This window comes from Pan paniscus, chromosome 4 (genome assembly GCF_029289425.2).
Source record: "Pan paniscus chromosome 4, NHGRI_mPanPan1-v2.0_pri, whole genome shotgun sequence".
NCBI classification, from domain to species: domain Eukaryota; kingdom Metazoa; phylum Chordata; class Mammalia; order Primates; family Hominidae; genus Pan; species Pan paniscus.
This window is the reverse complement of record NC_073253.2, coordinates 102,090,198-102,104,191: the sequence shown is the minus strand read 5'-3', so window position 1 is coordinate 102,104,191 and position 13,994 is coordinate 102,090,198. Positions and strand designations below refer to the sequence as shown.

Genomic DNA, 13,994 nt, shown 5'->3' with positions numbered 1-13,994 from the left:
GGATGGCTAAATAATTATACTTTATCCAGTCTGTGGATTGCAATGCACAAACAAAAAAGAATAATGAAAATCCTTGAAAGTCAACATTAACATAATGACTCTTATACAAAACAAGTCAAACAAAAAACACAAAATAATGCTATATATTTTCTATAGAGAAATGTGTGTGTGTGTGTGTGTGTGTGTGTGTGTGACTGAATGAAATAGAGTCACCAGAAATTATTCATATTATTTCAATGAAAATCATCATTTATTAATTTTGTCAAAATAAATTTATTTTAAAAAGAACACAAACAGTAATATATTACCTCAAAGGGGTCATTTAAAAAATTAAATTAGTCAAAGTAATTATCATAGTTCTGGGTACACAGTAGTGGTTGTCCATTCAATGGCAACTCCTTTCCCACGTGTATAAATAAATACATAAAAATTCTTAAATTTCTATTTTTAGGACATTTACCATTTGATAGAAATTCAGACAATAGTGATTATCATGGAGAACATGAATTTAGGAAATATTTCTTTGTCATTAATTGATTTGGATTTGACTCTATTTACCTAGGTCTAAAAATGTAATGTAATTTGAAGAATGGTGATAATTAAAAACAATTGGCTGGGAGAAAAAAAGAAAATCATTTTCAGTATTGGTTATACATTTACAGTGTATATATATATGAATTCACCGTGTGTATATGTAAATTTAAATATATATAAATTATTTACTGTATATATATAAAATTATAGAGAATTTGTGTATTATGAACGATCATCAATGAATTGGATGGACACTCAGTTCCTAAGTGTAGGTAACTACAGATGACTAAGCAGTACAGTTGCAGGTTGTCATCTATCATTATTTGCTCATGGCAATCATTCTCAACCTGGATTGCACATAAAATTATTTGGTGAGTTTTTAACAAAACAGTGATGCCAAGAGCCTCCCCCGCCACCCAGATAATCTCACTAATGCCCAGGAAATGGTAATTTGAAAAGATACTAGAAGATTTTATTGTGTGGCCATTGTGAAGAATCACGGCTTTGTGGAAAACCTGTGCAGGATTTTAAACAGAGTATAGACTTGGTAACCTAGGGTAGTCTTTCCTTAATCAGAGTACTTTTATTATGTGTAGACAAAGCCTCCATTTTTTTAGTTGATTATCTCTGAATCACCATTAATAATAATGGCATTTGATTTCAAAATGAATTATAACAGGATTTTTGAATGACAACATATTACATAAGAAATTATTTGAAATTTAAAAAATCAGATACAGCTCTAAAAATTATCTGATTACCGAGCACAAATATAATTATAACGCATGCATATCACTAAATACGATGTGAAAAGTTTCTATCTCCTCACCTAGAAATATTATTATTTCATAATCACAAATTGAAAATTCCATCTTAAGATGCAAATATTTTTTATCAGTTGGCTTATAATTATTTTAATTGAATCAATTAAATGGCATTTGCACAAATGATTATGAGGTATTATGCATGCATTACAGCAAATGAACTTTAAGGTAATGTGTAAAATAACTATGGTAGAAATATTAAGTTAGAATATTTTAATGCCTTTTTAAGTATAGCAATATACTATAAGCACAAAATGTTGAATACCATCACTATTATTCCTGATTAAAGTATAAAGTTAGCTGTAGCCAATAAAATAATACTTAAAGTTTAAAAGGAGATTTGTTCTTATTGTTTTGTTTTTAAAGGGTAGCAGCAATATAGGTGAGATTATAGAAACAGAATGCTGATTTGATTTTTAAGAGAGAGATAATTAGACTTGCTTTATGATGCTCAAAATAATTATCTGAATTAATATATCCTATATAAATACAATTTGAGTTTCCAATGGCAATATCTTTTAAAATCCCTGTGATTTTTATGATCAAATCATTCTTTTTACCACAGGTAAATCTGATATTTGAAACAACAAAATTGTAAAAATGCTTTTTATCTATGTAGAGGTTTTTATTCCATAACAAAACTCGCTGTGGGTTTTGGGTAGACAGAATAATGAGCTACAAAGATATCAGCATCTTAATCTCAGAACCTATGGATATGTTATATTACATGGCAAAAGGGATTTTACTCCTGTGATAAAGTAAAAGATCTTTAGATGGGAAGTTTATCCTGAAATTTCCAGGTAGGCCCAATGTAACCACAAGAGTTCTTGAAAGAGAAGTTCTTTCAAGGGCTCTTGAAAGGTAAAAGTCAAAGTTAGAGAAAGAAGATGATGATGGAAGTAGAAGATGGAGTGTTACAATTGGAAGATAGAGCAAGGGGCCACGAGCCGTGGAATGCAGCTGGCTTATAAAGTGGGAAAATAATTTTTTTTTTCTGTAGAACCTCCATAAGGAATGCAGTACTGCCAGGACTGCCCACACTTTGATTTTAGCTCATAACACTTATTTCAGACTTTTAACTTCCAGAACTGTAAGAGAGTTGTTGTTTTAAGCCACCAAGTTTCTGATAATTTGTTACAGCAGCAATAGGAAACTAAAACAGGTTTCAACATGCATTACCTGATTTGTTTCTATTTATTATATTTTTGAGAAATATAATTATTTCTCAAAATAAGAGATCAGGCAATACCAATCCAATAGCAAAGCCTTAATGTTGTCTCCTACATCCTTGTAAAGGATACTGGTTTTGATCTTTCTGTTCAGGTCGGGAGTTCGAGACTAGCCTGGCCAACATGGTGAAACCCCGTCTCTACTAAAAAATACAAAACATAGCCGGGAGTGGTGGCTGGCCCCTGTAATTCCGGCTACTCGGGAGGCTGAGGCAGGAGAATCGCTTGAACCCAGGAGGTGGAGGTTGCCATGAACCGATATTGTACCACTGCACTCCAGCCTGGGTGACAGAGTGAGACTCTGTCTCAAAAAAAAAAAAAAAATAACAAACTATTTAGCTCTGTTTTTATCTACTATATACTCAAAGTATGTGGATCATATACTTTAGTTTTAATATAAATCCTTGAGAGACAATAAAATTATTTAGGGCCCTCAGAAGCCTGCAGACAACAAAGATCATATGCTTTTTTCCTAAGGAAACCAAAAACTTAAAAAAAAATTAATGTTCTGAATAGCAAGCAACAGAATCAACAAGCCTGGAATCTCCATGTGATACATATACTTTGAGTATATAATATTGTACATGTTATCAATGTGTGAACATTATATATTAATTTACATATAATTAATGTGCATTTAATTATATTTAAATTCATCATCTGTTACACAGTTGTTATTCCGATTATGTAGATTATTTAGATCAGGAAGTTTAGGATCAGAGGTGTCAAGTAAATTACTCAAAGTGACATGGTTACTAACATAGCAAGCTTGAATTCAAATCCAAGTGCTCTAAATCCAGGTGGTCTATACCCTGGCACTGCTCTGCTTGGAAGCTCCAAAGTGCTGAAATGGGTCTGTGATAACAATGACTCCCTGGCCAGCTTAGACTCTGGACACTCAGCATGAACACAGAGCTTAGTTTGCAGTGGTAGGTCTTCCCAGATGACCTAAGATGATTTCTGTCTCTTGATATTCACACCCTCGTGTAGTCCTCTCCTTCATGGTATCAGGGTTGGTCTGACTGACCAATAGCCTATGGCTGTAGTGATGGGAGGTAACTTCTTTTTTTTTTTTTTTTTTTTGAGATGGAGTCTCCCTCTGTCACCCAGGCTGGAGTGCAATGGTGCTATCCTGGCTCACTGCAACCTCCAACTACTGGGTTCAAGCAATTCTCCTGCCTCAGCCTGCCAAGTAGCTGGGATTACAGGTGCCCGCAACCACGCCCAGCTAATTGTTTGTGTTTCACCATGTTTGCCAGGCTAGTCTCTAACTCCTGACCTCAAGTGATCCGCCCACCTCAGCATCCCAAAGTGCTGGGATTACAGGCGTGAGCCACCACACCTGGCTGATGGGAGGTAACTTCTAAGTTTAGGTTATAAAGACTGTGCTTCCCTCTTGTGTGTTCTCTTTCTCACTTGTGATCACTCTTGGATCATTCACTCTGAGGAGAGCCAGATGTCATGTCACGTGGACACTCAGGCAGAATATGGAGAGCACACATGGTGAAATGGTGGTCTCCAACAATGGCTTGTAAGGAACTGAAATCTGCCAACAACTATAAGAGTAAATAGGGAAGTGAATTATCAGTCCCAATCAAGCCTTGAGGCAACTATAGCCCTGGACAACAGCTCAACTCCAGCCTTATCAGAGAACCCTAGCCAGAACGACCCAGCAATGATGCCCTAAGATTCTTGACCTATAGAAACGATGAGATAAAAAAAAGTATATTGTTTCGAGCTGCTATATTTTGGGGGTAAAGTATTATGCGGTGATAGATAACTAATAGCTACTCTTGTTGCAGCTTCAGGTGCCTGGATGTTGAGGGGCAAATAGGACTGTTCACTGAAGGATCTAGAGAATGGAAGAGAAGGTTGTGTAAGGTAAAGAAGGAGGAGGAAGGATAGGTTTTTCTGCCAGTGGTAGCACTTCCATACGTGTCTCCTACTCTATTTGATCTACTTTATGTTTAAGCTAATGAGGTAATATAATTTGTTCCCAAATCCACCTGACGTATTTGTGTTCATACTGTGCTTTTCCTCAGCTTTTCCCTCTTCTATATTTATGCGTCATAATTCTTTAGCCTTCCTTCTATTTCCTGCTCAGGGACCCACTCATTCTGTGAATCAATGATTCATGTATAATATTCTCCATTTGAAGTAATGTTCTCATTTGTGCTACCAAAGCTCTCTATACATTTACTCTTCTCATATTCAGCTTTTAAAAATCATAACTGGGTGTGGGTTTCTCAATTATATTTTAAGTTTTTGAGAGAAGCATCTATGAATGACTTGTTTGTTTTCTGATTCCCAGGACTTGTAGGGTTGAGTTCAACTAAAAATAAACTCTGGAAAAAAATGTATATATTTACTTGTGCTAAAGTTGTAGTTGTATCATTGTATTTCATTTTGTTCAGTTTAATATAAAGAAGAAACCTGAGTCGGGATCAGAAGGAAATAATCTCACTTGGAATGATCAAATGATAATTTGATAGCCTTGGGCTCATTTTTCTTTTTCTTTCCTTTTGTTTAAAAAAACTGCTGGGCCATACACGAGTTAATAGACTCTCCTGAGCAGAATTGCAAATCTTAAGTAATATACATATAAAATCATCTTGTTCAATTCATATATCTTTTAGGGACTCGATGTAAATTATATAACAAAAGATCCGTGTTGTAGTTTAGTTTCAGGAATGTAGATAACAACAGGATGAATTAACTCTTGGATTTGTCATATTAGAATCTTGTCTGGAGTCTGCATCAAGACAGACAGGTTATTAGCATTTAATTCCTAGGCAAAACAAAATTTAGCACTTATTCATTTTCAAGTAGGTATTGCAGGATAAGAAAATGTCACATTTCACGTGGTATTCACATCCTAAATTGCTAGGGTTTGAGGATAATGGAGCTACTTATTCACAAAGTGGATCTTATAGAAAATGAAAGATAGTGCTTAAATTGGCCACTAAGTTCTGGCTTGTGTCAATTAATTCCTGAGAAGACTTTTTTCTTTCTTTAAACAAAACACCATGAATGCACAGCTGCAGAATAAGTGAAAAACAGTTTTGTAATATACTTTTCAATCAATTAGGCATTTAGAAAATGTACATAGCATTATTTCAGCAAATGGCCTGGACATAAACTTTTAGTGTTTGGATTAATTCCAGTAGTCTCAGAAATTGAAAGAAAATTAACCATATTTGTGGGAATTTGTTTACATACCCTCTAGTAATTAAGGGTAATCTACCCTATTCTGAGAGTCTTTGGGCCAGTATGGGAAAAGAAAAAAAAAAAGGGTAGTGTTCTCAGTATCTAAGCAAAAGCCCTTTTAGATACATTAAAATTCACATCTGGGGCAAAATAAATAGTGATAAATGATAATACCTGTTTTTATGAAGTGCTCTACAAGGAGATACAGAGCAAGCTAGGCATCCTTAGAAATGCTAATTGTTGATGAATATTCATCTCCTAGAGGAGCTTACATTATGTGGAAATTGAATTCAAAGCATGCTTTTAAGTATCTAGTCTGCTCAGAAAAAGAAGCAACAAGGTGACATAAATTGTTAGATTGGCAGGATTATTATTTTTGTTTATATTGTTCCTTAAACTATCTCAGCTTTGCCACTTTTGGTCTTTTAAATTAATCTTTTATATTCCTTTCTGAGAATGAAATGCATCTAAAATAAGGAGAACATTTCATGATGTCTGCATTGTAGCCAACTGCCAAATGTAATCTTTGTCTCTGTCCACAGCCCAGAGAGGAAGACCATGTTGTGGGGAAAGCAGTATGCTAGCAGTGACAAATTCTAGTCCCTGCAAGGCTGTTCTAGATTGGGTTCTGCTTCTGGCTCTGGCATTTGGGACTTTCTGACTCTCTGTCTTGTCTTGATATTCACTTATTCTCTCTGAATCTCTTTCCATTCTGTCAACAACAATATTAGAAATATTTATAATGGGGTACCATGTGCCAGGCACTCCACTTATTACCTCAAAAAATTTTGAGTGGCATAGGCATAAAGGTGGCCTAATGGGTGAGTGAGACAGTTCACTGGAATCTAAAATGTAACTGTAATTGCAGTAGTATAGCCATGGGAAAATTAAATGCTGCTCTGGGCATACAAAGCTTAACACAGGGGCAGGTGAAAAAGTGGCACGGAGGAAGTGCCGCTTAGGCTGTGACATGAGGGGTGAGATAACAGGCATAAAGCAAAGTACAGACATGGACCATTATTATTATTTGGCAGATTGGCTCTATTTTAGAAGCCAAAAATGACAATTGAATCCATAAGTCTGCTCTTTGGCCCAAACTATTCACATCAGCAGTTAGAGGTGGTTAAATCTGTTTGATTTTACAAGAGATAACTTCACTATTGAATGAAAGAGCGTTTTCCCATCTAGCCAGATGCATAAAGATAGTTTAGAAGCCATTCTTATGTTCTATACAATGGATAAATTTCATTTATTTTACTAAATAAAGTTTATTGAATTCCATGAGATACTTGAAATTATTTCTAACTGGGCAATTCTTATTTAAAAAATAATTTTACTGGTATTAATAAAACTTATTTTTTAAAATATTACTTTTTATTGTATCTTTTAACATAGGAAATCTAGTGTTGTTATTCTGGATTGGGGCAGACAGGCATATGCATATTTTAACTTCAAGCAATAACTGCATTGAAAAGCTAACAACTCTTTCACTTTATTTCCCCTCCTCTCCTATACCTTATCCACAGATAGAAATAACAGAAGCTTTCTGAAATGAAAACAGAAATGTTACAACTTGCACCACAGTACTGGACTGAAACGAAGATGTAACACAGCCATAATAATTTAAATTAATAGCAAATAAATAAAGAAAAAAAAGAACTTCATTGTGAGGACCATAGTCATGGGATAGCTCTGTCTTTTCGGGGAAAGTGGAGTAGAGGGACAGAGTCACCCCAGGAGAAAAAATGCTTAAATTAAGACTCCCTGAGAGATTGAATAAGAGTATGATTAGTTCAGCCTTGCTTTCATCCTCCACTTCCCCCTCCCACTGTAGACTTCAGTTTTAATAATGATTAAAGAATAATGCCTGAATCCCATCTGAATGGCTTTTGAGATTTAACTCACTGAATCTATTCATAGCTCTGAGCTTGTAAGGGGGACTGAACAGATCTGCACAACTAATCGTGGAATATTACACTGATACTTCATCTCCCACATCAATACCAATTACGCCTGCACAGAGAGCATCACATATTATTTTAATAGGATAGGAATTTTTAATCCAGTCAGGTAGTTCTGGATGAATGTGTTTGTATGTCTGTCATTAAAATTTGGTGGCTCATGCTGCTCAAGACAGACACATTTTGAATGTTTAAAATTTCCACAGATGTTATTTATCCATCAGGATGGAAAATTTCCTGCTCTCCACTGTATAGATTCTGCCTCATTAACATAAATAAAGAATAAAGCATAACAACAACAATCTTGCTTAATGTGTACACACAGAAATATTGTCATAGGCATCTGGCAATCAGTTGGAGACGGTGAAAACTGCTAAATGAATGAAAGTGGCAGAACTAGCAGAAGTATGAGATCCCATACTGGAGAAAAAGGCTCACTGTTAAAATATTTTGTTTCTTTGTTCTACTCTTTTTTTATTTTCAAGGCATTTTATTCAGCTTGGACCTTCAGATAAAAGGCACCTTTACCTATTATTTGAGCTGTTAACATTATTTAAAAATTCCTTCCCTTAATTGAGAAGTAAAGATAAATTTCTCTCAAAGCTATTTGGTTAAAAAATCATAAAGAAGAATGCTAACTTTTTAACAGCAGCATCTATATGTCACAGGCATGATTTGAGATTGTGATTGTAAAAGAAATACAGCTAATAGCGGTATATCCCTTGTTCCATTCAAGAAAATACCTTTACAGAAGTTTGAATATTACATTTGAAATTCTTTTTACTATTCATTTATAAACTTTGCAAGTTTCTAAAATCTAGGGAATGATAGTAAGACAGTTTTGGTTTTGACTTCAATAAGAGCTTATAAAAATCGAATGGAAAATTTTCATTACTGATACATGCATTTTTCACCGTCTTTCTTTAGACAATGTTGGCCACTTTGCTACTTCATGTTGACTCTTTTCATTTCTACATTCTAAAGTAGGCAGACAGCTTTCTTGAGGGCAAGGATCATGCTTTATTTGTCATACATAATGATGGATTCAGAGGAGACATGTTATGTATTTTCTTTTTCTTCGTGAGTAGATTAAAATGCTATGTTCTTGGCCTGAGGTTATAAATAATTAGATATTTGAATTGACAAGATAAAAATAGATACAAAATCTATTACAAAAGTTATGATTCTAAAAACTTATGACACACAAACAGAATATTTTAGCTATCTGAAAAACTAATTGCCCAAGAAACCAGCACTGAAAAAGCAGAATTTGATATTAAAAACACATTACAATTCACATTAGCATCTCCCAAAGTAAAATACTTATGTATAAATCTAACAAAATATGTATAAGGTCTATGTAAGGAAAACTATAAAACTCTGATAAAAGATATCAAATAATAAATAAATTGAGAGATAGTTCATTTTTATGGATAGGAAGACTCAATTTTGTCAAGATGTCAATTCCTCCCAACTTGATCTATAGAACCAAGTCAGTCTGAGTCAAAATCTCATCATGTTATTTCATGGCTATTGACAAACTGATTTTGTCAAAAGACCTGGAAGAGCCAACTCATTGTCGAAGGAGAAGAATGAAGTGGGAGAACTGACACTACCTGACTATAAGACTTACTTATTATAAAGCTACAGTAAAAAATAATAGTGTGGTATTGACAAAAAACAGACAAATAGATCAATTGAACAGAATATGGAAACCCAGAAGTAGACCCATATAAACACAGTAAACTCATCTTTGACATAAAACAAAGGCAATACAATAAAGCAAAGATAGTTCTTTTTTTTTTCAGCAATGGGTGCTGGAATAAATGAACATTTGTACACACACACACACACACACACACATATAAATCTAGGTACAGACCTTACACCTTTCACGAAATTTAACTCAAAATGGATTATAGACTCAAATGTAAAATGCAAAACTATAAAACTCCTAGATAATAATCTCTGAGAAAATCTAGGTGACTCTGGATATGATGATGAGTTTTTAGACTTGATACCACAGGCATGATCATAAAAAAAAAATAGTGTTGGAAGTTCTGACCAGGGCAATCAGGCAGGAGAAAGAAATCAAAGGTATTCAATTAGGAAAAGAGGAAGTCAAATTGTCCCTGTTTGCAGATGACATGATTGTATATTTAGAAAACCCCATCGTCTCAACCCAAAATCTCCTTAAGCTGATAAGCAACTTCAGCAAAGTCTCAAGATACAAAATCAATGTGCAAAAATCACAAGCATTCCTATATACCAATAACAGACAAACAGAGAGCCAAATCATGAGGGAACTCCCATTCACAATTGCTTCAAAGAGAATAAAATACCTAGGAATCCAACTTACAAGGGATGTGAAGGACCTCTTCAAGGAGAACTGCAAACCACTGCTCAACAAAATAAAAGAGGACACAAACAAATGGAAGAACATTCCATGCTCATGGATAGGAAGAATCAATATCATGAAAATGGCCATACTGCCCAAGGTAATTTATAGATTCAATGCCATCCCCATCAAGCTACCAATGACTTTCTTCACAGAATTGGAAAAAAACTACTTTAAAGTTCATATGGAACCAAAAAAGAGCCTGCATTGCCAAGACAATCCTAAGCCAAAAAAACAAAGCTGGAGGCATCACTCTACCTGACTTCAAACTATACTAGAAGACTACAGTAACCAAAACAGCATGGTACTGGTACCAAAACAGAGGTATAGACTGATGGAACAGAACAGAGGCCTCAGAAATAATACCACACATCTACAACCATCTCATCTTTGACAAGCCTGACAAAAACAAGAAATGGGGAAAGGATTCCCTATTTAATAAATGGTGATGGGAAAACTGGCTAGCCATATGTAGAACGCTTAAACTGGATCACTTCCTTACACTTTATACAAAAATTAATTCAAGAAAACCTAGGCAATACCATTCAGGACATAGGCATGGGCAAGGACTTCATGTCTAAAACACTAAAAGCAATGGCAACAAAAGCCAAAATTGACAAATAGGATCTAATTACACTAAAGAGCTTCTGCACAGCAAAAGAAACTACCGTCAGGGTGAATAGGCAACCTACAGAATGAGAGAAAATTTTTTGCAATCTACCCATCTGACAAACAGCTAATATCCAGAATCTGCAAAGAACTTAAACAAATTTACAAGAAGAAATCAAACAACCCCATCAAAAAGTGGGCGAAGGATATGAACAGACACTTCTCAAAAGAAGACATTTATGCAGCCAAAAGACACATGAAAAAATGCTCATCATCACTAGCCATCAGATAAATGCAAATCAAAACCACAATGAGATACCATCTCACACCAGTGAGAATGGCAATCATTAAAAAGTCAGGAAACAACAGGTGCTGGAGAGGATGTGGAGAAATAAGAACACTTTTACACTGTTGGTGGGACTGTACACTACTTCAACCATTGTGGAAGACAGTGTGGCGATTCCTCAAGGATCTAGAACTAGAAATTGCATTTGACCACTACTGGGTGTATACCCAAAGGATTATAAATCACGGCGCTATAAAGACACATGCACACGTATGTTTATTGTGGCACTATTCACAATAGCAAAGACTTGGAACCAACCCAAATGCCCATCAACGATAGACTGGATTAAGAAAATGTGGCACATATACACCATGGAATGCTATGCAGCCATAAAAAAGGATGAGTTCATGTCCTTTGTAGGGATATGGAAGCTGGAAACCATCATTCTCAGCACACTATTGCAAGGACAGAAAACCAAACACCACATGTTCTCACTCATAGGTGAGAATTGAACAATGAGAACACATGGACACAGGAAGGGGAACATCACACACCAGGGCCTGTTGTGGGGTGGGGGGAGGGGCGAGGGATAGTATTAGGAGATATACCTAATGTAAATGACTAGATAATGGGTGTGACACACCAACATGACACATGTATACATATGTAACAAACCTGCATCTTGTGCACATGTACCCTAGAACTTAAAGTATAATAATAAAAAAATTGATAAACTGATTTTATTAAAAATAAAAACTTCTGCTATGTAAAATGCAAATTCAAGAGGGTGAGAAGACAAACCACAGATGGGGAAAATATTTGCAAAAGACAAATATAGTAAAGAACTGGAATCCGAAAAATGTAAAGATATCTTAAAACTTAACAATAAAAAATGATCAACCAGGTTAAAAAATGGGCAAGAGACCTGAGCAGACACCACCCCAAAGAAGATATACAGATGACAGGTCAGCATATGACAATATGTTCTATGTCATATGTCACTAGGGAATTACAAATTCTGTTAAAACAACAAGGAGATACCACTATATACCTGTCAAAATAGCCCAAATCTGAACTGCTAACAACACCAAATGCTGGCTTAGCTATGGAAAAACAGGGACTCTTATTCGTTACTGATTAAAATGCAAATACTACAGCCACTTTAGTAGACAGTCTGGCAAATTTTTAACAAAATGAACTTACTCTTACTATACAATCCAGCAATTGCCTTCCTTGATATGTGTCCAAATGAGTTGAATATTTATTTCCACACAAAACTATACATGAATGTTTATAATAGCTTTATTCATAATTGCCCAAACTCAGAGGCTGCCAAGATATCCTTAAGTTGGTGAATGGACAAATAAACTGTGGCACATCCAATAGAGTATTCTTAAGTGCTGAAAAGAAAGGAGCTTTCAAACCATGAAAAGACATACAGAAAATGTACATGCATATTACTAAGTAAAGGAAGAGTATCTGAAAAGGTGAATACTGTATTATTCCAACTATATGACATTCTGGAATAGGCAAAACTATGGATAAAATATTAAGATCATTGATTGCCAGGGGTGATGGGGAGGGAGTGTTGAGTAGGCACAGTATAGAGGAATTTTAGGGCAGTGAAACTATGATATTATAGTAATGAATACATATTATTTAACATTTGTCAAAACCATGGAGTATACAACACCAAGAAGGCACTCTAATGTAATCAATGGACTTTGGGTGATAATGTCCTGTTGATATAGTTTCCCAGATTTTAACAAAGGTACTGCTGTGGTGTGAGATGTGGATAGTGGGGAAGCCTGTGCATGTGTGGGACAGGGGGCATATAAAAACTCTGTACGTTTTGCTCAATTTTTCTGTGAACCTAAATCTTCTCTAAACCTAAAGTGTATTAATTTAAAAATCAAATTTTTAAGTGACAAACATAAATGTGAACATTATTCAAGTCCACTCACTCATTTTTACTTTTTCTGATAGTTAAAACTTCAAGTTCCAGTTGGCAAAGAAAGGGCCTTTGGTAAGTATTTCATTTTGTTGTTGTATTGTGGAGGATTAAGTCGGGCATTTTAAATTATTTCTTTACTTTTTACAAGACATAAGGCAGACTTCTTTATTTACATGTAGTCTTAAACAGCCACTACATCATTCAGGGTACTCTTTGCAAGCAACAGAAACCAGCTTTTGGTAGTGTAAGTAGTAAATGAATTTCTTAAAAGGATATTATGAAGCTCACAGAATTTTTGAGAGTTCAAGAAAATGGGACAAGGAAGCTACTCAGCCAGAAGCAGGGCTTCAGATCTCTCTGTGGACCTGCTCCTGTGAAAACACCATGGCAACTGCCTCTGGTCACAGACACTGCAGCTTGTATTTCCAACATCACCAACTTTGGGCACACAGTGCCTCTTTTTGAATCAGCAATTGATGCCTCTGAAAATTGAATGAGCCATTATTATTGTCACTTATACCATTCTTGACAGAATTGATGCTGCTCAGCTTCTGCTTCATCTTTTCATCCTTAGTTTTCATTTGAGCTGCTGGAGAATTGAGGCTTCAAGAACTGTGGTTGGTTGAGGCTATGTATGACTTATTTTGTCCTAAATCCAAGAAAGCTCAGGAAAGTGACACTCTCACGTTTTTCATTTCTAGGTGAAAAGGTGTTTATACCCTGATCACTCAAAAAGAAAAACACAAATCTCCTACACAATGATATGTATATACCATCAGCTACATAAATGATAATCACATGCATTTTTAACCAGGAAAATATATTGCTATTTACCTGGTGCCCCATTTGTTGCCATGCTGGACCGTGGCTTATGATGATATTGATATTACGGTTTTATCCTGGTTTTGTTTTAATGGGCAAGTGAGTGATGACAATGAGCTTCTGTGTCAGTAGGGTTTATTATAAATTGGAGAAATAAGACTGATCGCTGA

General features: G+C 35.2%; 1 long non-coding RNA gene across 1 annotated transcript in view; it reads left to right on the top strand.

The window, feature by feature from the left end:
- Window positions 1–7,671, top strand: part of LOC134730395 (uncharacterized) — a 200,037-nt gene extending 192,366 nt beyond the window's left edge. Inside the window, exons 3-4 of the long non-coding RNA XR_010112165.1 lie at window positions 4,390–4,468; window positions 7,321–7,671. This is a non-coding gene — a long non-coding RNA (uncharacterized LOC134730395). The remainder of the gene's footprint in view (window positions 1–4,389; window positions 4,469–7,320) is intronic.
- The last annotated feature ends 6,323 nt before the right edge of the window (window positions 7,672–13,994 follow it).